This window comes from Moschus berezovskii, chromosome 22 (assembly GCF_049115385.1).
Source record: "Moschus berezovskii isolate FMDL1 chromosome 22, NW_MosBer_1.0, whole genome shotgun sequence".
Lineage (NCBI taxonomy): Eukaryota > Metazoa > Chordata > Mammalia > Artiodactyla > Moschidae > Moschus > Moschus berezovskii.
This window is the reverse complement of record NC_142481.1, coordinates 58,398,399-58,420,800: the sequence shown is the minus strand read 5'-3', so window position 1 is coordinate 58,420,800 and position 22,402 is coordinate 58,398,399. Positions and strand designations below refer to the sequence as shown.

The window sequence follows — 22,402 nt, the reverse complement described above, 5'->3', positions numbered from 1 at the left end:
TTCTAGATCCCCATCACTCATAGCACACTTGTCATGTTTATCTACACGTCTGTCTTCTCCATGAGCCTCGTTGAAGCCAGACAGGCATCAGTCTCATTAATAGCTTGATCCCTGGTAATGAGTAGAAGGTCAGATGCAAAATAGTAGACCTCCAGATATTTGCTAAAATTAAAAGATGGATGCTGAAAGAGTTCCTTGAATGGTGGCTATAAGCCAGTGTTAAGATTCAGGTTACACTGAGAAAATGAATGTTAGAATCATGGAATCTCTGAGTTAAAAAGAGATTTAGAACTGTCTGCCTGTTCCTGACCTAGAGTGTGGACCTCCCAGCTGTGGTTGGCTACACTTGGGCAGAAGGTTTCACCTCTCTGAGCCTCTTCCTTTATCGTAATTGGAGAAACCCTGTTTTCCTCAGAATATTATGAAGCTTATGTCAACCAGTCAGAACAAATGATAGTGGCGCCAAATAAACACTAGCTGGGTCTTTGTTGCTGTGGTGGTTGTTACTGTAAATCCCACTTGCATTTTTAAATCCTCACTAATTGACACCACCAACTGAAAACTATCAACGTACTCATGGTGAGAGAGAACTATTGTCATTTTCCTGGAGATTCAATTTTGATTTGAACATCTGAAGCATCTAATTTTTGCTACTGGAAAAAAAAAAAAATGAAAATGATCCTTTGGGTGTGGTTTGACCCAAGAGCAGAAGAAAACATGGCACAGGGCAATAAAGGTGTCCCCAAATCTCAGAAGGAAATTCAGGTAAAGTGGGAGGAGTCCCTGTGTGGAGGCCCACTGTCGCTCGCTCTCTAGTCTCCAAACCACACATTCTGAGAGCACGCCCTGTGAAGCTCTTTGATGTCATGGCTATAGACCACCATCACCCCAAACCCTAAGTTCACGTCAGCTGGGAGAGATTGCCAAGACAGTGTGTGTCTCATCCTCTCCCTGTACCATCGGCTCCCTCCCTGCACGAAGCCAGCATTTCGTGGGGCATCTTGTTCCACACGCAGAGGCTGCAGATGGACGGGGTCTGCTCAAGGAGATAGCATTGCCTGCTAACCCTGCCGCTAACGTCAGAATCTGAGCGATCAGTGATGGGGCCCAAGGCTGGATTAGGTCTCCCAGGACCCCTGCTTTCTGAACCTGGGAGACAGATGATACGAGTAATCACCTCCTGCTTTGTCTTCTTCCATCTCCTTCCTGCAACACCAGCGACTCAGTTGCATGGTTCTGGAGCTAATGGTAGGATTCTCTTTCTCTGAAGAGAAGTCAGGAGAGGAGTGACAGGCGTAGCCACCACAGGGATGTATATGCACACACTCCTCTTGGAACATCAGGAAAAGGGGACATTAGGGGCCGTCAGATACGCAACTTCATCTGCATCTGATGCTTCGTGCATTTGGGTCTTGATGTTTGAGTTTCGAAGAGAAGCCCTGCCTTGGCTGGTACCTCCTGACCGTTGAATATAGGCAGTTGATCTGAGAGTGGACATCCCAGCTGTCCTGGCTGTTCATACTTGGGCAGAAGACGTCACCTCTCTGAGCCTCTTCCTGTATCAAAATTGGAAAAGTCCTATTTTCCTCAGACAGTTATGAAGATTAGGTCAACTGGTCAGAACCAATGACCTCTTCTTCCCAGTAAATGTTAAGTACATAGTTTTTGTTACAATGTACCTTTAGGAATTCTGAGGGTGCTACGTCCATGGGCAGTCAAGGCAAGGAAAGAAAAGAATCAGACATGGGTTAGCTGGAGTCCGTCTCAATCACTTCCCCAAGGTGTGACCTTGAGCAAGGAGCACAGGCTTTGCAGGACATGGTTTCCTCCGTGGTAAAGCTGGGTTGAGAGACTGGGCGTGGCGGGGGCATCCCCAGGGCAGAATCTGTCTGGCTCGGCACCTGATACACACCAAGCATTCCGTAATGATAGCTGTCAATATACCCGGTGTCCGCAGTGACAGTGGGACCCCTCCCAGGGTTCATAGGTCGAGTTTCTCGAGTGCGCACCACTGTGCCTTGCATACACCAGGCAGTTATTAAATGCTGACTGGTATTATTATCCATAAGTTTACCAGGCACACAGCCTGACATAAAACAGCATCATTAGACGTTTTCCCCCCACGGAGGACACGTGCGCTGAAAAGTGTCATTGGGTATGACTGGGCCCTGTTCCCCTCACTTCCTCTTCCACCAAATTAAGTTTTGAGTGTAAATGCCTTATCCTTCCTGGAATTCACTCTCTGAGGTTCTCAGCCAGTTGAGTTCACGATGATTGAATCCTTCTAGAAGGAGGGTGATTTTTCACAGGAGACAGAAGCTGCCCCCACTGGGCCTGTGTTGTGGGCTGGTCTGGGAGGTTGTGACCCCTTGTCATTTGAGAAATCGGCTGCCCAGGTCACCTTGGGATGGGGCTTCATCCACTGGGCCATGTGATGCCCACTTCAAGGCCTGCTCTGATTCTTCTTCCCTTTCAGCACCTTCCTGCTGCTCCTACACACACTGGTGCAGACAGTGGCCAAGGGCAGGACTAGTCAAGTCTTCCTCCTCTTCCACTACTCAATGGAATCAATGCATTTCCGGCCACACAGTGCAACCCCAGGCAGGCGTAAGGCCTCGCTTCTGATGCTGAAGGTCATGGGTGCGGGGGGAGCAGAATGAGGGCAGTGAGGAGGGAGAGCAGGTGAGTTGCCTCTGGCTTGTGTGGATCATCTTTTCTCTTAATTTCCATGTCTGTGTGGTCTGATCAGATTTCTTATCATAAGGACAACAGAATCCTTTTATTGAGCACTCACTCGATGCTGGTTGGTGGCCAAGTCTCTAAAATATTAATGCCCGTACCTTCCTTCCTTCCATCCACCCATTCATCCATCCATCTACTCATCCTTCCTTGTATCCATCATCCTACTTAGTGTTTCATCCCCAAATATCCCAGTGGTAAATGGTGTGCATTTTCCATATGGGTAGATGAAGGTTATACTACCTTTCCTAAGTCACACAGCTCCTAAGCAGTAGAGTTGGTTGGTTTTCTAACTAACTGTGGACAACGAACCTGTCTCTGCTGGGCCCACTCAACTAACTGTTGTTCTTTTGGTCCTGCTCAGCTGCCCTTATGCGAGTTGCTGTTTGTCTTGTGTCTTGCCTTCTGATTGATTATGGCAACAGGGGAGGTAGGTGGAGACTAAACCATGTCCTTTGTAACTGGAAACAAACCCACCTATTAAAACCCTCCTCATACACTGGCAGGGAAAGGGAGTTAATTATGTTTTGTTGTTACAGCCTTTTGTAATGAATCAGGACCCCCATTGCCACAGTTCATGTGGGACAGGGGTAGGCAAGAATTTACAGAGTGTCCTTTTGACTGGAGCAGAGGCTGAATTAGGGCAGGTGGGCCTATATGGGTTTGGGGGGCGTGGAGGAGGGAAGGTTACATTCCTCTGCCCCTGTGGGCATCACTTCAGCATGGAAATCCGCTGGCTGAGACTGAAGCTGCAATACTTTGGCCACCTCATGCGATGAGTTGACTCACTGGAAAAGACTCTGATGCTGGGAAAGGTTGGGGGCGGGAGGAGAAGGGGACGACAGAGAATGAGATGGCTGGATGGCATCACCGACTCTGTGGACATGAGTTTGAGTGAACTCCGGGAGTTGGTGATGGACAGGGAGGCCTGGCGTGCTGTGATTCATGGGGTCGCGGAGAGTTGGACACGACTGAGCGACTGAACTGAACTGAACTGAACTGAGGCCTTCTCAGGAAGGTTTTACAAAGTGTGAGTCAGGGCCTGCTTTCCCATTACAACAGCCCAGGCCTATCTCTCCAGAGCCTGCTGATAATCAGTAAATGAAATTCACCTTTCCCCCAGTTCCTGAAAAGTGAAAGATGAGGGTTGAGTCACAGGGTAACTCTTATGTGAGCACAGAAATTTCGAGCTGCACAGTCGGGGGAAATTATTTTATTTGGGTGAACACACTCAAGTTTGGCAGTTACCTGGAAGAAAATTAAGTCCCTGATTGCAAGTCCAATTCTCTGGCCTTCTGAAGAAGATAGATTGTAATCTTTAATTAATCTATCACTCACCCTGAAAAAAAAATTCAGGGTGCCAGTTGCGGGGGGAGCATTCAAATCACATTTATGTTGGCTGGCCGGGACTGCGTCCGTTGCCCAGATCACAGTATCTAGGCCCCACTGCTGACACTCTGTGTGTTTACTTCTGTTGCATATTTTAATGTCCCCGCAAGTCTTAAACCTCTGTGCAGGGTGCACGTGGAGGCCTGGCGTGTGCATTCTGGCCCGTGGTCCTCCCCATCGTAATGAAGATGAAATGGCTCTCAGGGTGACCTTTCCATGCCTTTGTCTGGAGCCGGCCCTTCTCTTTAACTAAACACCTTCCCAGCACACATGTGCTGAACTCTTGAACTGCCCATTCCCCTCCCAGCTTATTTCCCCAGCTGTAGTTTATCATCCCTTGCCTCCAAAGACTTTGTACTTTTCCTGTGCTCGACACAGAGATAGAATTTTTCATAACCCTTTACTAGTTATAAATTTGATTGTTAAGGGACTGGGTTAATCTTTCTCATACCAGCATCTGATTTTGAAACCCTGATTTAGGAGTGCTCTTCTTTCTGCTCCCTTCCTCCAGCGCAGGGTGGAACATGTAAAATATGTCACCTGATAGTGGAGGACTGTTTATTTCTGTTCATTTTGTCCCAAACAGTCCCTGAGAGATGCATTTGAAAACTTAGCCTGTTTTCTATGTTTTCCTCTGCTGCAGTTTCTTCCATTAGCTGAAACAGATGCTCTGGACAGCAAGCAAAGCTATGTCCTTTTGCTGGGGGACTGGGCTGGGGAGAGGTGAACAGGTAAAGCAATCTGATGAGAAAGCAGTTTGGAGACCACAGAAGCACCTCGAGACAGGAGTTACCATCTTCTGTTGCAAAGCATTTAGAGAAATTGCACACCTTGCATCTCATGTCTGCCTGTCCTGTAGCCCTGTAACTATGTTGTTTTGAAATCGTTTCATTGCTCCTCTTGCTTCTTAGTGTGTGGCATATGGTATGTGCCCAGTAAATATGTGTTGACCTGAACCACGGCTTTCAGGTTAACAATTCAGTGCAAAATCGTGCAGCTCTCAGACTCGAGGACTCATTTTGTTGCCTCAGTATCTCCTGAAGGATTTTTGCAAAGATTAATTGAAATGAGTCACAAAAATACTCAGCCCTCTGCCTCTCTGCTCAGCATGTGGCAGGCACTTTTGTCACACAACCTATTGTAATTCTAGAAAGAAAACTTAACACATTATTTAGGGGGAGAAATTACAGTAGAATTTTAAAGGGTCTGTTTCTCTTCTGGTAAGCAGTTCTGCATTGATAAGAAGTGGATACGGAATAAGTGCCAAACATTTAGTTAATTCTTGTTGACAGAAGTAGGACTTCAAGTCCAAAGATGTTATATTTTAGGGGGGCACACAGATGCATTTTGAAAAATTTCTAAACTCTCTTCCACATCTGGACAGATATTTGCACGCATGATATCTGTACACACTGTACCTGCTGGGGCTCTCTGGGAAATCAAACTTCTGCACTTTGCCAAAGCATGTTTTCCCTCTGGAGAGAGGCTGCTGGTAATTACGAATGCTAATGTTGGGGCGAGGTGCACCAGATAATCTAACACAGGCAATGACCTCCAGAGCACTGATGCTTGTTGACGGAACGTGTTCGTTTTCTTTATCTTGCTGTTAATGCACCTCTGTTGAGCAGTCTGCTCTCTCATCATAGATAGGATCAGCTCCAGTAGAAGTTTATAACACCACACTTTGATTTAAATACATGCATTTCCCAGTTCACAGTCTTTCTGACTCCAGAGGAACCACAGACCAAATTGCCAACATCTGCTGGATCATGGAAAAAGCAAGAGAGTTCCAGAAAAACATCTACCTCTGCTTTATTGACTATGCCAAAGCCTTTGACTGTGTGGATCACAACAAACTGTGGAAAATTCTTACAGAGATGGGAATACCAGACCACCTGACCTGCCTTTTGAGAAACCTGTATGCAGGTCAAGAAGGAACAGTTAGAACTGGACATGAAGCAACGTACTGGTTCCAATTCAGGAAAAGAGTACATCAAGGATGTATATTGTCACCCTGCTTATTTAACTTATATGCAGAGTACATCATGCAAAATGTTGAGCTGATTGAAGTACAAGTTGGAATCAAGATTGCTGGGAGAAATAGCAGTAACCTCAGATATGCAGATGACACCACACTTACGGCAGAAAGTGAAGAAGAACTAAAAGGGAATAAGAGCCTCTTGATTACAGTGAAAGAAGAGAGTGAAAAAGTTGGCTTAAAACTCAACATTCCGAAAACTAAGATCATGGCATCCAGTCTCATCACTTCATGGCAAATAGATGGGGAAATAATGAAAACAGTGACAGACTTTATTATTAGGGCTCCAAAATCACTGCACGTGGTGACTGCAGCCATGAAATTAAAAGACACCTGCTCCTTGGAAGAAAAGCTATGACCAACCTAGACAGCATATTAAAAAGCAGAGATATTACTTTGCCAACAAAGGTCTGTCTAGTCAGAGCTATGGTTTTTCCATTAGTCATGTATGGATGTGAGAGTTGGAGTATGGAGAAAGCTGAGTGCCAAAGATTTGATGCTTTTGAGCTGTGGCATTGTAGAAGACTCTTGAGAGTCCTTTGGACTGCAGGGAGATCCAACCAGTCCATCCTAAAGGAAATCTGTCCTGAATATTCATTGGAAGGACTGATGCTGAGCTGAAACTCCAATACTTTGGCCACCTGATACGAAGAACTGACTCATTGGAAAAGACCCTGATGCTGGGAAGGATTGAAGGCAGGAGAAGAGGACAACAGAGGATGAGATGGTTGGATGGCATCACTGACTCAATGGACATGAGTTTGAGTAACTCTGGGAATTGCTGATGGACAGGGAGGCCTGGCATGCTGCAGTCCATGGAGTCACGAGGAGTCGGACACGACGGAGCGACTGAGCTGACTGAACTGAATAAATACACATATAAACACATACACGCTCCAAGCCACATGGCAACATAGTAAGTAGTGTGAACAGTCTGTTTCTGTTTCCACCAGCACAAGTTCTGTCACTTCTGATCCGTGGTCAATGTCTGTCTGAGAAAGTGACATATCGATATATGCAGGTATGTTTGAAGAAAAGGAGAAGCATGATAGCACACAGGGCTATTATCTTTTGGCAGGGAACCATGGAAAAAAGAATGGCAAACCTAAGAGCTTTTTATATGCCAATTGTGAATGGTGATCATTTATTCGTTTCAGCACAGCCTTGAGTCTGAGCTTTGGTCCTGACTTTATAGTTGTATTGCCTGGGCCATGGTTCTCCCACAGAGAACCATGTGTAATGTGTGGTATTCAAACACATTTGCTGATTGCAAGTATGTTAGTCCTTGATCATGGACATAAGTGGAATCCGTGAAAGCCACTGATGTGGGATGAAAGAATAAAGAATGACTTTTGTTTTTGGTTTACCAACAAGGTGTCTTTTGCCGGTTGTTCATTCATGCTGACGTTCACTGCTGGTCTCTAATTGTGGAAAGCACCTTTGTTCAGGTCTACATGTCGTGACTCCGCTCCAGGTTCTGATTATTAAATTGTGCAGGAGCAGTGAGTTTCTGTGGGTTCCTGTGAACTCTCACTTATTTCATCCAATGGAGAGTTTTATAAGACTGAGGTACCCCACTATTACACAGTTGATCAGTGTCGGCCGAGTTTGGTGGGTAAGTAGATGAAATTAATTTAGGCATTTGTAAGGCCTTTAAAAATACTCAAGAGAACGTAATATTGTTTGAGAACTTCAATTTAAATGTAAAAAGCAGTTCACAAAATTGCATGTACTGTCTAAACCTACTTCTGTTACAAGCAAACACACATTTCCTGGAGAAGGCAATGGCAACCCCCTCTGGTGTTCTTGCCTGAAGAATCCCATGAACAGAGGAGCCTGGCGGGCTGCAGTCCGTGGGTTCACACAGAATCAGACATGACTGAATTCACTTAGCATGCGTGCATGCGTACATGCTGCTTTTATAATGTGAAAATAAAAAGCAAAGCTTTTTGTATCGTTGTTAAGAATCAGCCATTGACTGGTGGGACTGTTTTTTTTTTTTTTTTTTACAAATTTGCCTTTTGCTTGAAGCAACTTACCAAAGGGCATCTTTAAACGGGGGATAGAAAAAGTTTTAATTATGTGGGTCCCAGTTATGCACCTGGGTTTAATCTTTGCAGTTTTTCTAGAAGTAGTGCTTTTAAGAGCAGTCTCCTGATTTCCTTCATCATTGAGTGTTGAGGATGTGAGATGCAGGTGCTTTTTAGGTCCTCAATAAGTGATACTGGCCAACAGAAAACTGGTAAAAAGTAGTTTGAACAGCAATAATCACAACAAGATACATTATCTCACATAAGAGGAAGTCTGGAGGCCAAGCAGTTTTTGATTCGGTTAATTCAAGGGCTTCATCTTCAAGTCCCTGGGTGAGCTCTGACTTTCTTTTCTGCTTTCACCACACATTGGTCTATCTTCTTCATCAAGTTTGCCTCATGGTCACAAACTGATTGCCCAGTCCCTGGAATCACTTGCAGACAACCATGACCAGAGGCCGAAAGAGACAGGAATGTGCTCGTCTTGTGCACCGTCTAAAGGGTAAAGGACATCTTCCCAGATGCCTCTGCCAGTAGAACCTTCCTTGTGACACATGGACCAGAATGGTGGCACACATCTGCCTGTGTCTCTGCAAGAAAAATGACAGTACCACAGCTGTCTCCCACAAGTCAAGACTCTTTCTTTGGGCCTGGGAGGGACCTCAGATTTTGTTAGCAAGGGTGAAGGCAGGAATGATGGCTGTTGAACAGGCAGCCAGTAGCCTCTACCACAGGGTCCTCTATGGTGTTCATATTGGTACCTAGACACCTCCATGTGAGAATGATCCTCCTTTTTACCATCAGCTCCGAGGATCATAACTTGGTCTTTGGAGCTTGCATCTAGCACTTTCAATAGAGGTCTGGACCTTGACTTGCAAACTTTGCAGTGTTTGCCTTGTCTTGTCCTGTGTACTGTATCAAATGTACCCAAGCCTGAAAGACCTGGAATAGAAAAATCTGGACCCGGGGCAGTTCCCGTTATGAAATCCTCAGTGATAATGGAGGCTTTAAGCTTGCGAGGCCAGACCTCTCCTTCTATGTTCCCTGGGTTGTGGAAGGAACATCCATCCTGCAAACAGGAACCTGTCAAATGCCCTGGATATACTGACAATACATTGATGAGAATTGAATGCCTATAAATTGCTTAGGCCCCAGGGCCCAGGAGGTGCCCTGTCTTCCTGCTTATGAATCAAAAACCCCTGTTTATTTGTATCAAGGACAGTTGATACTTTCATCATCAATAAACTAGCATTTTAGCCGCCTGCCATAAATTTCTTGTCAAAGAAGAGATTATTATTAGAAGACTGTGATGAAAGATAATCTCCATCTCAACTTATTTAAACCTCCAGTAGTAGAGCTCGGAGGTTACTGCAGTAAGAAAAGACTTGGGATCAGAAACCCATGTTTCCTGCTTTCAGGAAAAAAAAAAGTGAATTAATTGATTTGCATATTTTGACTGAGATCTGGCACAAGCTCTTTCCAATGAATAAAAAATTGTGCTCTGAGAACAGATATTTTGAAAAGAAAACAGAAAACTGGTACTAGTATTCTCTCTGATTTTAATTGTTAAACAGAAGACGCTTACTCCTTGGAAGGAAAGTTATGACCAACCTAGACAGCATATTAAAAAGCAGAGACATTACTTTGCCAACAAAGGTCCATCTAGTCAAGGCTATGGTTTTTCCAGTGGTCACGTGAGAGTTGGACTGTGAAGAAAGGTGATCATCGAAGAATTGATGCTTTTGAACTGTGGTGCTGGAGAAGACTCTTGAGAGTCCCTTGGACTGCAAGGAGATCCAACCAGTCCATTCTAAAGGAGATTAATCCTGGGTGTTCATTGGAAGGACTGATGCTAAAGCTGAAACTGCAATACTTTGGCTACCTCATGCGACGAGTTGACTCACTGGAAAAGAGTCTGATGCTGGGAGGGATTGGGGGCGGGAGGAGACGGGGATGACAGAGAATGAGATGGCTGGATGGCATCACCGACTCGATGGAGGTGAGTTTGAGTGAACTCCGGGAGTTGGTGATGGACAGGGAGGCCTGGCGTGCTGTGATTCATGGGGTCGCAGAGAGTCAGACAAGACTGAGCGACTGAACTGACTGACTGACTGACTCAGACATCTTTCAATAAGTGCTAACTTTTATTAATTAATTATTAATGATAAAATTGACTCTAATAATGTAATCACCATTTCTGATTTGTTGACAGCACTGTGGTGAACAAGTTGCCTCTCTTCTGATTTAATCTTCTCCACAGCCTTATTAAGTAGATGTCATTTCCACCTTATAAATGGCTCCTCATTAACAGATGAGGAGACCTTGGCTGAATAAAGTGACTGCCAGAGTCTCAGAGGTGTTGAGTGGCCAGAGCTGTAATACGAACACAGAACAGTGTGGCATCAAAGGCTTTTTCTAACTCACTACAGTGCACATTGGGTTCAAATGAGATGGTTAAGAATGAGATGACTTCTGGAATAAGGTGACCTAAACAGGGATCCAGTTTTCATTTTCACTTTAAGCATTCTCTTGCTAAGCAAGCACCAAAGCATCGTCAGCATGTGCTGACTCCCGAGAAGGCTGAGTCTCAGCTCCCTAGGACTGGAGAGCGTGGTTTGATTAGGTGGTGACTTGCTTTCCACGGGCTGCTTTCAGGCCCGGGGTGCCATCTGCAAGAGCCAGGAGGGCTGTTTGGTCTTAGTGACAGTCCAGGTCCCCGCTCAGGGATGCAGGAACGTCATCAGCAGGGCGTAAGGAGGGGGCACTGGCTTTTGAGCACGCAGCCAGCAGATTTTGCGTGGGACCCTGCATGGTGCCCGTATTGGCAGCCAGTTCCCCCCATGTGAGCATGAATCTCCCTCTTGTGTCGGGTTCCAGAGCACAGCCCCGCACTCTGCTCTGAAGAAACTGTTACCGCGGGCATGACCACCGCGGCCTTCTGATTGTGGCATGTCTGCTGATGGTTTCTTTCACCCCACCCGTGAGCGGTGTGGCTGACCTGACTCCCCCAGGCCTGCTGAGGGTGGGGAGAGCACCAGTGGTCCTGGCTGGCCGTTCAGCAGCTCTCGACTCCCACCTCTGAAACGAGCACTGTGTTAGTGTGCGGAATACCGCAGACTGGTTGGCTCCAATAGTGGGAATTTGGTTCTTTGTGGCTTTGGAGGCTGGAAGTCCAAGATCGAGGTGCGGGCAGAGTTGGTTTCTCCTGAGACGACTCTCAGCTTGCAGGTGGCGGCCTTCTTGCTTTGTCTTCCCATGGTCATCCCTCTGTGTGTTGGGAGCCCCCCCCCCCCAGTGTGTATTTTTCTGATAAAGCTGCCAGTCCTGCTGGGTTATAGTCCACCCATATGACCTCATTATGACCTGAATTACCTCTTTAAGGGGACTGTCTGTGAAGGGGTTAGGGCTTCCGCATATGAATCAGGGAGGGATGCGGCTCAGTCCACAAACCCTCCATGCTGGGCGTCAGGGATCTTGTGGTGGATCCGGGAGAACAGTCCATACCCTCCATCACTTTTCAGGAAAGACAGTTCTTTCAATCCCATAATTGAATAATCGCAAGGTGGTTGAAGCTGTGACAAAGAGTGTAAGGCTGTATACAGTATGGCTTGCAGTAAACCACTCTCACCCCATCTGCTGCTGCTGCTGAGTCGCTTCAGCCGTGTCCGACTCTGTGCGACCCCACAGACGGCAGCCCACCAGGCTCCGCTGTCCCTGGGATTCTTCAGGCAAGAACACTGGGTGCGTTGCCATTTCCTTCTCCAATGCATGAAAGTGAAAAGTGAAGTCGTGTCCGACTCTTCACGATCCCATGGACTGCAGCCTAAGCCTACCAGGCTTCTCCATCCATGGGATTTTCCAGGCAAGAGTACTGGAGTGGGGTGCCATTGCCTTCTCCGCTCACCTTGTCTAGGGATAGAAAAGTCTTCCTCAAGGAGGAGGCGAGGTTGGTACTAGGCAGGAAAGAGGGAAGTAGGCCGTCTTGTGGGAGATGAGCCTGGGACGAGAAGGAAAGCAAGCAGTAGGTGTGGTCAGAATTTTAAGGCATGGTCCTGTATCCAGCAAGTTCCCCATGCCTAGAAAGCAGGGGCAAGAGATTGTTTGAAAGAATACTGGATCTGTAGCTGCAGCGCTTTGTAATCATGTCTAATGCTGCGGGAGTGCAGCACATTTGTTCAGGAGAAGCCTGTGATTCTGTTGTTTATATCCTATGTGTTGAAGCAAGAAGTTGTCCAAACTTCTAGATCCCTGAGACTGGATCAAGAACTTATTTTAAAAGCATCGATTCCTGGGTCCCCCTGTCCCCAGAGATTCTGACTGGACCCATCCAGGATGGGATCCAGGAATCTGTGTGTTAGGCAAGCCCTTCTGGTACTGTTGGTTGCAGGTGGTCCATGGAACACATCTTGAGAAAGTCTGATCTGCTTCAGCAAGCATTGCCCAGAAAGGTTGGACATGATGACTTCTGCAAAGAATCACCAGGTCTGTTGGGGTATCTCCCTGACTCAGCCCACGGGCACGGGCCAGTCCAATGCTTTTCACGCCTTCGCACTGCAGGCACTATAGTTAGTGCTTTGTGTGTGTCAGCCCCTTCCATTTAATGGGACAGTCTGGCTGGGGAGGAGGCACAAGGGCCCCTGCTTTACAGGTGAGCAAAGTGAGGGACAGAGAGGCTAGGTGCCTCTCTCAGGTCGTGCAGCTTGTAAGGGACAGTGGGTACCCAGACCCCAAGTTTAAGCCCCGCTGCGATGCATGTGCCATTGAGGTGCCATGACCAGCCCTTGGGCAGCCGCTGCTGATCGGTGCTCCTGTACCTCCTTTCCTCGTTCATTAGGTGATCCTGAAATCCTTGAGGAGAGGGCCTGACTCGAACCAAGGGCTCACTGTTGATTCTCTCCAGAACCCTGGCAGCAGCCCTTGACCTCATCCCTAACTTCTTCTTGCCATATAGTTTATGAATCTTCATCATTAAAAAGAAAAAATTCAGATGGCTTGGAGAAACAAGTGTGGATGACTCAGGGCAGAATCAGAATTTTCTAAATGCTGGGCTTTTTAACCTAGTTTGTGTCGCAATCCAAAAGCATTCTACCTCTAAATTTTAAAATAATAATGATAAAAATTGACATTATTTTAAAGATTGCATTGCCAGCTCCTTCAGAGCCTGCAGGGGCCTTGTTGGGTGCGTCCACTTTATCCCCTCCCTTCTCGTCAGCTTCAGGTGACCCCCCAGGAGCTGTGGACCTGCTGCCTCCAGATGGGTCTGCCTTTCATGCAGTGTTGCCCTGTCCGCCTGCTATGGAGACAAGTCCAGGTCATTCCCATTTATTTAATTAATTTCAGAAATGAAATTATTTTGCCCAATAACGAGAATGCTAATGGGACTTATTGTAATGGTTCAGTTCTGGCTTGTTGGTTCGAAAATAAACGCCTTCATTTCGATATTTGCCTTTTGGCTGCAGCCCGTTAACCTGTCACACCCCGTAACCTCATTAACATCCTGGCTTAATTGTCAGTTAATGTGAGCCCAGGTTTTGTAGAACAGATTTTTCTCTCCTCACAGCGCAGTTTTGTCCCCAGAATATACCCCTATGTTGGCGTTTCCAACCAATAGACAGATTGGAGTGATATAACTTGTACTTTTAAACATAGTAGCTTTACTGGTGCCTTGATAATACATATTTGAAACAATTTTTAGAAGTTAGAGTAAAGTGAGAAAAATAAATCTTAGCTCCTTGGAGCATAATTGTGGTGCTGAGATTTGTGGAGGTATGCCTGTCTATAATTGGGGCAGGTAGCCAGAAGTAAGAGAGGGAGAGTGGAACCAGTTCAGAATCTGAGGCAGAATTAAAATCTACATGCTAATAGCTTTCCTGCCAGTCGCCAGTAGATTCATTCTTCACATCTCTAGTATATAAAGCTTATTTCAAAATAAATTCCGGAGAGAGTTCAACCTGATTGAATCTGCTGTAAGCTCTGTTAATACATTTGTTCGAGTCACTTGCACTCCAAAGCTTTTTTCGGCAGAATATCACTTTTTTATATTATTCATGGTAATGCAGTGCCCCCCTTCAGAGTCTCCCATTAAGTCATGATACACAGTTCAGAGAAAGTTGTATCAACCGTTAAGCACAAGATCTGGACTTCTGTGTGTCTCCTTTTGTCCATCTCTCAGATAAGTCACTCGACAGCGGCAGGACATGGGGCCACTCCAGACCATTTGATCGAAGAGCCCTTGTTAGGAGATTAGGCAGCTAATCTGCAAGCCAGCTAATGGAAATCATTCTGGGAAAGGAAATAAAACTGAGCAACATTAGCAAAATCACTACATGTTATAGGAATCAAGTATATACTAAATGGCTTAATCCTGCAGTTTGAATTCCAAGCCTAGGGGGTAAAACGAACTTCTTAGATGACCTGAGTTATTAAAATACATATAACCTGTGTTGTGCAGGACACCTTTCTGAGATGGGGACTCTTTTAAAGATTTTTCATTTGATCAGGCAAAGTAAACAAGGGAATAATAGATTAAAGGAAAAGGAAGGAAGAACTGAAATACTTTTCCCCCTTTAATCAAGGAAAATACCTATGTTGAAAATACCTGACACATGTAATGGAAGAAATATTTGTGGCTGAATTGAGTTACCTGGTGTAGATCTCATTTTTATTTCAAAAAATAATGGTTGTGGGTCTTTAAGAATTCTTTGGCTTTCTCTTCTACCCTAACCCAAATTAATAATTCATTGATATTGTCATTAAAATATTCTTATTTGGCCATTCCATTTATAGCCAAAGGATGACAAAGCAGATACAAGGACTTCGGGGTCACAGAAGCTAATTTCTGGTCTAGAGCAGAGTCTGAAGGCTTTGTTTGTAAAGGACCAGATAGTAAATATTTTTAACTTTTGTGGCCCTAAGGCATCCTTCACAACTACCAAGCTGCGATGTGTCATGAAAACAACTGTGCTGCTGCTGCTAGGTCACTTCAGTCGTGTCCGACTCTGTGTGACCCCATAGACGGAAGCCCACCAGGCTCCCCCATCCCTGGGATTCTCCAGGCAAGAACACTGGAGTGGGTTGCCATTTCCTTCTCCCATAGCGTGTAAACAAATGGACATGGCTTTGTGCCAATAAAATTTTATTTACAAAAACAAGCAGTGGGCTGGATTTGGCCTGTGCGTTGCTGTCTGCTGATATCTGGAGCGCATGTTTGAAATATATAATTTCACAAATCTTTGTTTTTATTTTTTAAATTTTTATGGTCTAAGAACACATTTTCAACTGTGGATAAGTGCTCATGTTTTGAATTTTTGTTTTTTTCTGACATCACTGGAGGCCCTTGCTTTGGAATTTCTTGTTAACCCTGGAACTTCTTGTTAGATGCCCTACCCATTGAATCTGTGAGGGAAAGGCAGCAGGTCTGGAATGGCTGAATTTGAGGGCAGGGACCAGCTTGGAGATGATATTTTTCATACTTGGGCAACTTGGGGGGAAAGTTTAGAGTTTGGAGTGAGAGAAACGAAAAGGCTAAGGGCTGACATCATTTTATTTTTTAAGAAATAAGAGAAAAGGGAGTAGGGGGAGATGATTTACTCTCTCACCTAGCTGGAGGCTCAGCATCAATTGATGAGTCTGTTATTAGGATGTGTTACAAAGCCTTTTGAGGAAAGATACTGCGTCATTAGGATTCCGAATAGCAGGCAATTTGTTCCATGATTCAGATACTAGGGAACTGTGCTCTTGGTTTTGGAAGAAACCTAAGGCAAACAGAGTGCGCCCAGGCTTTTTCCTGGGTATTATTTATGTGGCTTGTCTTCAGTATTAGCGCCTGAATTTTCTCAGCAGAAGGGGACTCATGGTCATTTGAACTCATATTTATTTGTGTTTTACTTAAAATGTTAACCCTGAAACTGACCCAGGGTAGTAAGGACCTGGGCGAGCTGCTCCCCACTCTCTTGGAGACAGGGCTATCCATCAGACTGCCGCTGGTGCTGTAGTGGTCCAGGGAGGCAGGGGTCAGGTGGTCAGTTCCTGTCCTCTTTCTAAGGAGAGGAATGTCCTAGAGTTAGATGAGTACGCTTGGTAGCCGTGTGCTCCCCGCAGCTCTGCCCTGAATGGGGAACACCAAAAGCATGAGGCAGGCACTGGCCTCCACTGTCCCTGGATCTGGCAGGCTAAGAAGCACTCAGAGCCCCAGCCTCCAACAAAGCACCCCTGAAAAAGCAGGCTCTTTGGTCTTCTATCGACTTTGCTTTTCTTCCCCCGAGATGGACGGGTGTGTGTGATCGCGCTTCCATTTTACAGTCGAGATAAAAAGAAACGGAAACCCTTTCACCTTTCCCGTTCCCAGGTTAAGCGCCCAAGCAGGTGTTGTTTCAGTCACATGGTTTCCAATCAGCAAAATCCCCCACTTTTGCACACAGCAAGCACAAGAGGGTTTTGGAAACGGAATGGGCAAGGGCCCTGGGCTGTTAACAAAACCAGCTTTTACTAGGGGGCTGAGCCATCCTTGGCTTCCTACCAGGCTTACTTCCTTAGGCAGCCCCAGGGGCTCCCTCTGGGAGGAAAGTGATGGAGAGGGCACTGGTGGGCTGGACCAAAGACCAGGGCACTCCTTACTGGCACAGGAGATTTCACATGTAAATGTGGCCTCCTGTTAAAGCTGTATTTGCTTAATCCTGTCCCACCTGTCCCCCACCCCTGCTCTGCCATCCACCCGAAGCGGGTCAGACTGCAGTGCTGTTCAGATGAAGCCACATAGCACCCTGTAAACTGTTGACTGACTTACACAGACCCATCTGCCTGCGTACGGGGTGTTGTATTTGGGATCCAGGGCGCATCTGTACCCTCCCTGGCATCTGAATCTTAATGAATAAAAGCACCCAGAGGGATTTAAAAGGGATTAGCTGGATTCTATTTATAGTCTCATACCATTTCACAATCCAGCCCCGCCTTGGGTGTTTACCATCAGCCACACAAGGAAATTATCTTCTCTGCTAGCTTCCTAAGTAAGGCAGCCATGGTCAGCGAGGCAGCCGGGAGGACCTGGGAGCCCACTGGATACTGAGCGCTGGACAGGAGGTCAGGGCTCCGGTTAGGAATTCCTGCACACCCAGTACTCATGTGTGTCTTTAGTGAGCCCGTCACCACCCAGAGGGGAAGAAGGTTTCTTCTATGGCTCTGAGAGTTGTTTCTCTTCAGAAAGAAAAGTGGGTTTTAGCTATCATTTGCTCACTTTTTAGTCCTTTCTCAATCGCTTTCCTTTTTTTGTTTTGCTCCCTCCCTCTGACTGTACACCCTTCTGTCCCTCTTTCCTTTTTCCTTTCTTCCTATTTTAGTCAGTTTTATTTTCGTCTAGATATAGAGATCAGGAGACAGCTACCCTCGAAAAGATGGTTTATTATACTCACAGATCTCAAGCGAGAGGGACCAGGCTGTGATATGAGGAGGTCACCTGGGGAGGCACGGGCACTGGTCAGAAGGCAGAGGCTGGGCTCGGGGGGTGGGGGTGGGCAGGAGTCTTTATTGTGGGGTCTGTAGAAAGGAACCGGCATGGCCGGGCAAGCAGCCTTGGGATTGATTGATGTGCATGCCTCTGCAGGCTCTGGGCTATATGGACTGCCCTTAGGTGTTTGGGGCTGGCCTCAGAGTGGCGGGGCAGGGAGTGTGAGAGTCTAGAGTTGGGGCTATGGGGTGTATGGAGTCAGGAGGGGCTGACTTGAGTTTGAAAGGGGAGCTCCCAGATGGGTTGTTTCCTGCCTCTCTAAATTGACTAACCCTGGAAGGCAAGTAGTCTGTCTTTGAAAGGCCAAAGATCCTTAAGACAATCTTGTTTGATTTTAAAATCATGACCTTGAATGGAATGTAGGACCATAGAGGGGACCTACAGCTGTCCTCCATCCAGCCCCCACGGATTTAATTATTCAGCTGACTTCTCTGGGGAAGAGACCCTCAGATTTGATGGCTCCCAGAAGCCCACTGTCTCCCGCAGCTCATGACACTGAATGGCGGCCCGTGAGCCTTTCACAGGAGGTGTGGCCCTCACCCAGGAGCCCGTCGGCTGTGCGGACAGCCTGCTCCCCAGGAAGCACTGGTGAAGAAAGGTGCCCCCAAGGGGCCTGGCCGGCGGCTTGAGGCTCTCTCACCACTTGGGGTCCCCAGGAAGGCGGAGGCCACAGCAGGAGCGAAGGGAATTTCAGTGGCTGTCATCCATCCATCCTTCCTTCCTTCCTTCTTCCCTCCCTCCCTTTTTAATAATATTTAATTAAAGGGATAGTTAGTACTGTGAGCTTGCAAAACAGGAAAAGAAAATCCCTCTGGCCTCTTAAAGTCCTCGAGAGACAGGCATATTTTTCAATTTAAGCATATACTCTCCTGCCCTGTCTAGGGGAAAGTTACATTTTTTTTAAGCCAAAGTAGAAGAAAGGAAAGGCATTTTGTTCTCTTACCCACTACCTCAAAATATTTTCCCTTTCGTATTGTACACTTGGCACAGTTGAATATTGTGAGACATAGAGAACTGGAGACTTTTCCCTCTGGGCGAGTTACATACTCTCTCTGCACCTCAGCTTACTCATCTGAATAATGGGGGTAATAATATTGACTACGTCTCTTCCGGGAGTGTTATTTGAAGGTAATGGGTAAGAGGGGCTGTGACACTAAAGGGAAGTCAGTGGTTACTACTCCTGTTAGTGTTGTCATCCAAGTGCTCCTGAAGGGCCTTTACGCCTCAACCTGACAAGGCAATCTGCCTCTTGACTTGTGGGAGTAGGAAAAATCCTCCCAGCTCCCAAGGGCTTCATTTTGCAATAGCTTGATCAGAAACCCAAGGGAAGCCTCCTTTTTGGACTCTGCCCGCAAGCGCCACGGAAGCCTCGTCCACGCCTCACTTCAGGGAAAAGTGAGAGTGCCAGCTCACGCCAGTGTCATCCTGCTCTCTGCCGAATGCAGTGTTTCTGGCTTTCTAAAGTGTCGCCTGCAGAGTATTTATTATTCCGCGATAATCATACATCGCAGCATAGGAAATCTGGGGACGCGGGTGTCAGGAAGGGAGGAAGGAAAGTGCAGGGGAAGAGCTGGGAGAGACGGAGGTCCAGCCAGACCCGGGCTATTAATCATTGCCCTCTATTATTTCCTGAAGATTCATTCATTGTTCCATCGGTACCTAGAGGGTCAATTAGAGACCACAGACAGGCTTTTCCAAAGACACAGGAGGGTCAATTAGGCCCTGCTTATAATTTTCTGCTTTAGTAGCAAATGCCAGTTCTTTGTACATCAGATGCAAGGGAATTTGGAAATAAATACAAGATACTCTCCTCCTCCTCCTCCTCCTTTAAGAAGAAAGAAAAAACAAAACGAGAAGTGGAGGCGGCTGACCTTTGCTAGCATATGGCTGGCTGTCAGGCTGTGGTTCACACGAAGCAGAGGGGCATCTTACCATGATACTTGTGTGGAGCAGGATTCTCATGGGATCAGGGCCCCGGGAACGGCTGGGGAATTTCTGTGAGGGAGCAGTCTGTTCCCATTCCCTCAGTGATTCGTTTATCTTGGACCCAGTCTGAACCGCACTGGCGTGAGGGCACAATTATAAAGTGTCTACAAGGGAAAGGGTACCTGAAATCAATTGAAGTAGATATCCAATGGGCGCATGAGGGTCACCATTGCTCCCCCCATAAGCCTCTGTCCATGTTTAGGAAAGAATTGAGCTAAGTATGTATTAGTGTGATTTTGCACGACACCAGTTTTTATATGTTTTCCCAGGGCAGAGGCAAAGTCTCAAACACCCTGGAATAAAATCAGAAGAGGAAGGGAATTATGAGGGAGGGAGGGGTAGGGGTGGAAGGAAGGTGGGGGGAATTCCAGGTACGATGTCTCATACTTTTTGGAAGCCAGGTACTAGGTTTAGATTCTGTTTCTTTCTGAATAACTAGCCTTGTTAGATGCACAAATTGTTGTTCTTTTATTATTGAAGTGTAGTTGCTGTTCGATATTGTATAAGTTACAGGTATACAATATAGTGATTCACAGTTTTTAAAGGCTGGTGCTCAGTCATGTCTGACTTTTTGTGACCCCATGGACTATAGCCCACAAGACTCCTCTGTCCATGGAATTTTCCAGGCAAGGATACTGCAGCGGGTTGCCATTTCCTAATCTAGGGGATCTTCCAGACTCAGGCATCAAACTCATGTTTCTCGTGTCCCCTGGCATTGGCAGGCGGATTCTTTACCACTGCTCCACCTGGGAAGTCCTTTTAAAGGCTATACTCCACTTAGAGTTAGTATAAAATATTGGCTATATTCCCCATGTCGGACAATATATCCTTGTAGCTTATTTTATACTCTGTAGTTTGTACCTCTTCATCCCCCACCCCTACCATCCCTTCCGCTTCCTTCCCCCACTGGTAACCACGTGTTTGTTCTCTCCATCTGTAAGCCTGCCTTTTATGTTGTAGTATTGGGCTTCCCTGGTGGCTCAGAGGTTAAAGCGTCTGCCTCCAATGCGGGAGACCCGGGTTCGATCCCTGGGTCGGGAAGATCCCCTGGAGAAGGAAACGGTAACCCACTCCAGTATTCTTGCCTGGAGAATCCCATGGACGGAGAAGCCTGGTAGGCTACAGTCCACGGGGTCGCAAAGAGTCGGACACGACTGAGCGACGGAACGGAACAGATTCTCTAGTTTGCAGTGTTTGTCTTTCTCTATCTGACTTACTTTCAGTATCGTTTTTATTTCTTTACCTTGAGATGGTAGCTCCCTATCTGCCATCACATAGAGATCTGGAAGCAAAGAGGAATACTTTTGATGTGCAAAGTCCAATTCCAACTTTAGTGATTTGTCACCCCCCCTCCCTTGAATTTCAGTAATTCTTCTGAACTGCATATTGTCCGGTTCCCTTGTCTGATGCCTGCTGAGCTGTGCACAGGTGCGGTTTTGTGTGTTAGGGTCCTGCAGGAAACCAGGGGAGAGCATGACTCTGCCCTTCAGTCTTGGGGTGCTGGAGCCCTGAGACTCTGGGTCACTGAGCCAGCCAGCCTTGGTGCTCCCAGTCCCAGATCTGAGCAGGCAATCCTTGTATGTGTAGCTGCTTCTGCCTAGAGTGTTCTTTTTTTCCTTCTCCAGACTAGCTTTGGCTCTTTTAGAAGCCTGGCCTGAACCATGACTCCCCCCACTCCCCAGCCCCTGCCCCCCACAGACTGTGCGTGTGCGGAGAGTGCCTCTCCATCGTTCTGATAACACCCTCTATGACCACAGTCTCACTCTGGCCATCTGGCTTCTGCGGGCCACCCCAGACTGTCCTGCCCGTAATGACCAGGAATTGGTTGTTCATGGCCACATTCTGGGCATCCGGGCAAGATCTGGCTCCCGGGGGAAGGGACACTTGGTTCTGTCTGCCTGGAGCCTCCATGGGAGAGGGCCAGCGGTGACAAAAGATGAGACAGAAAGGGGAAACACGGCGAAAGACCGAGGTGCCACGGGCATCCCAGTAGTATTCTGAATTTGACCTTCACGACCGTGGAGAGCCCTGGAGGTCCGCGGGGATCTTGGTACCCGGCACATAGCAAGGGGACTGAGTGTGCAGTCAGAAGTCCTCCAGCTTCAGTGAGCAGGACGGATCTGCAGGACTGGAGCAGAGGGTCTCTCGGAGGGGTCATGGCAAGACCTCATGGAGGTCAGAAGTCTGGGAGGGATGGAGAAACAAGATGTGGCTACTGGTTTGAGTGTAGCGGGGCAGGTAGATGACAGTCTGCTATGGGGAGGGGGGAGGCAACTACCTAGCCAAGGAGTTTGTAAAAATAACTACTTCACTTTTCCCCGCTTCCCCTCGAGCATCACCTATATCACGTTGGTAATACAGCCTCTTATCATAATAGAAGGAATTGCAGGAAGCAGTGGCTCCCAGCACAGCCTGGGTTTTTAGTGGGTATATATTGTTGTGTATTCCACATGGATTTTCTTTGCCTTTCTTTCTCTTCTTTTCAACCAGCCTCCTCGAGGGAAACCTCCTTCCCACAGTAGCTTCTTGGATCGAGTGTTCTAACTGATGACGCGCCTGGTGTGAATGTGTGGCCGAAACGGACAGGAGCTTCCTCTCAGCCCATTTATCTTTCAGATCCCCCAGCGGACGGGTGCAAAACCACAGCTTCCATCCTTTTTTCCCCCTCCCCTAATTTCCTACTTTACCTCAATTTATGACTTGGCTCACAATCTGTAG

The 22,402-nt window shown here is 46.8% G+C and overlaps 1 protein-coding gene across 6 annotated transcripts in view; it reads left to right on the top strand.

Annotated features, from left to right (window-relative positions):
• WWOX (WW domain containing oxidoreductase) overlaps window positions 1-22,402 on the top strand; it is a 958,567-nt gene that overhangs the window by 368,993 nt on the left and 567,172 nt on the right. The window lies entirely within an intron of this gene.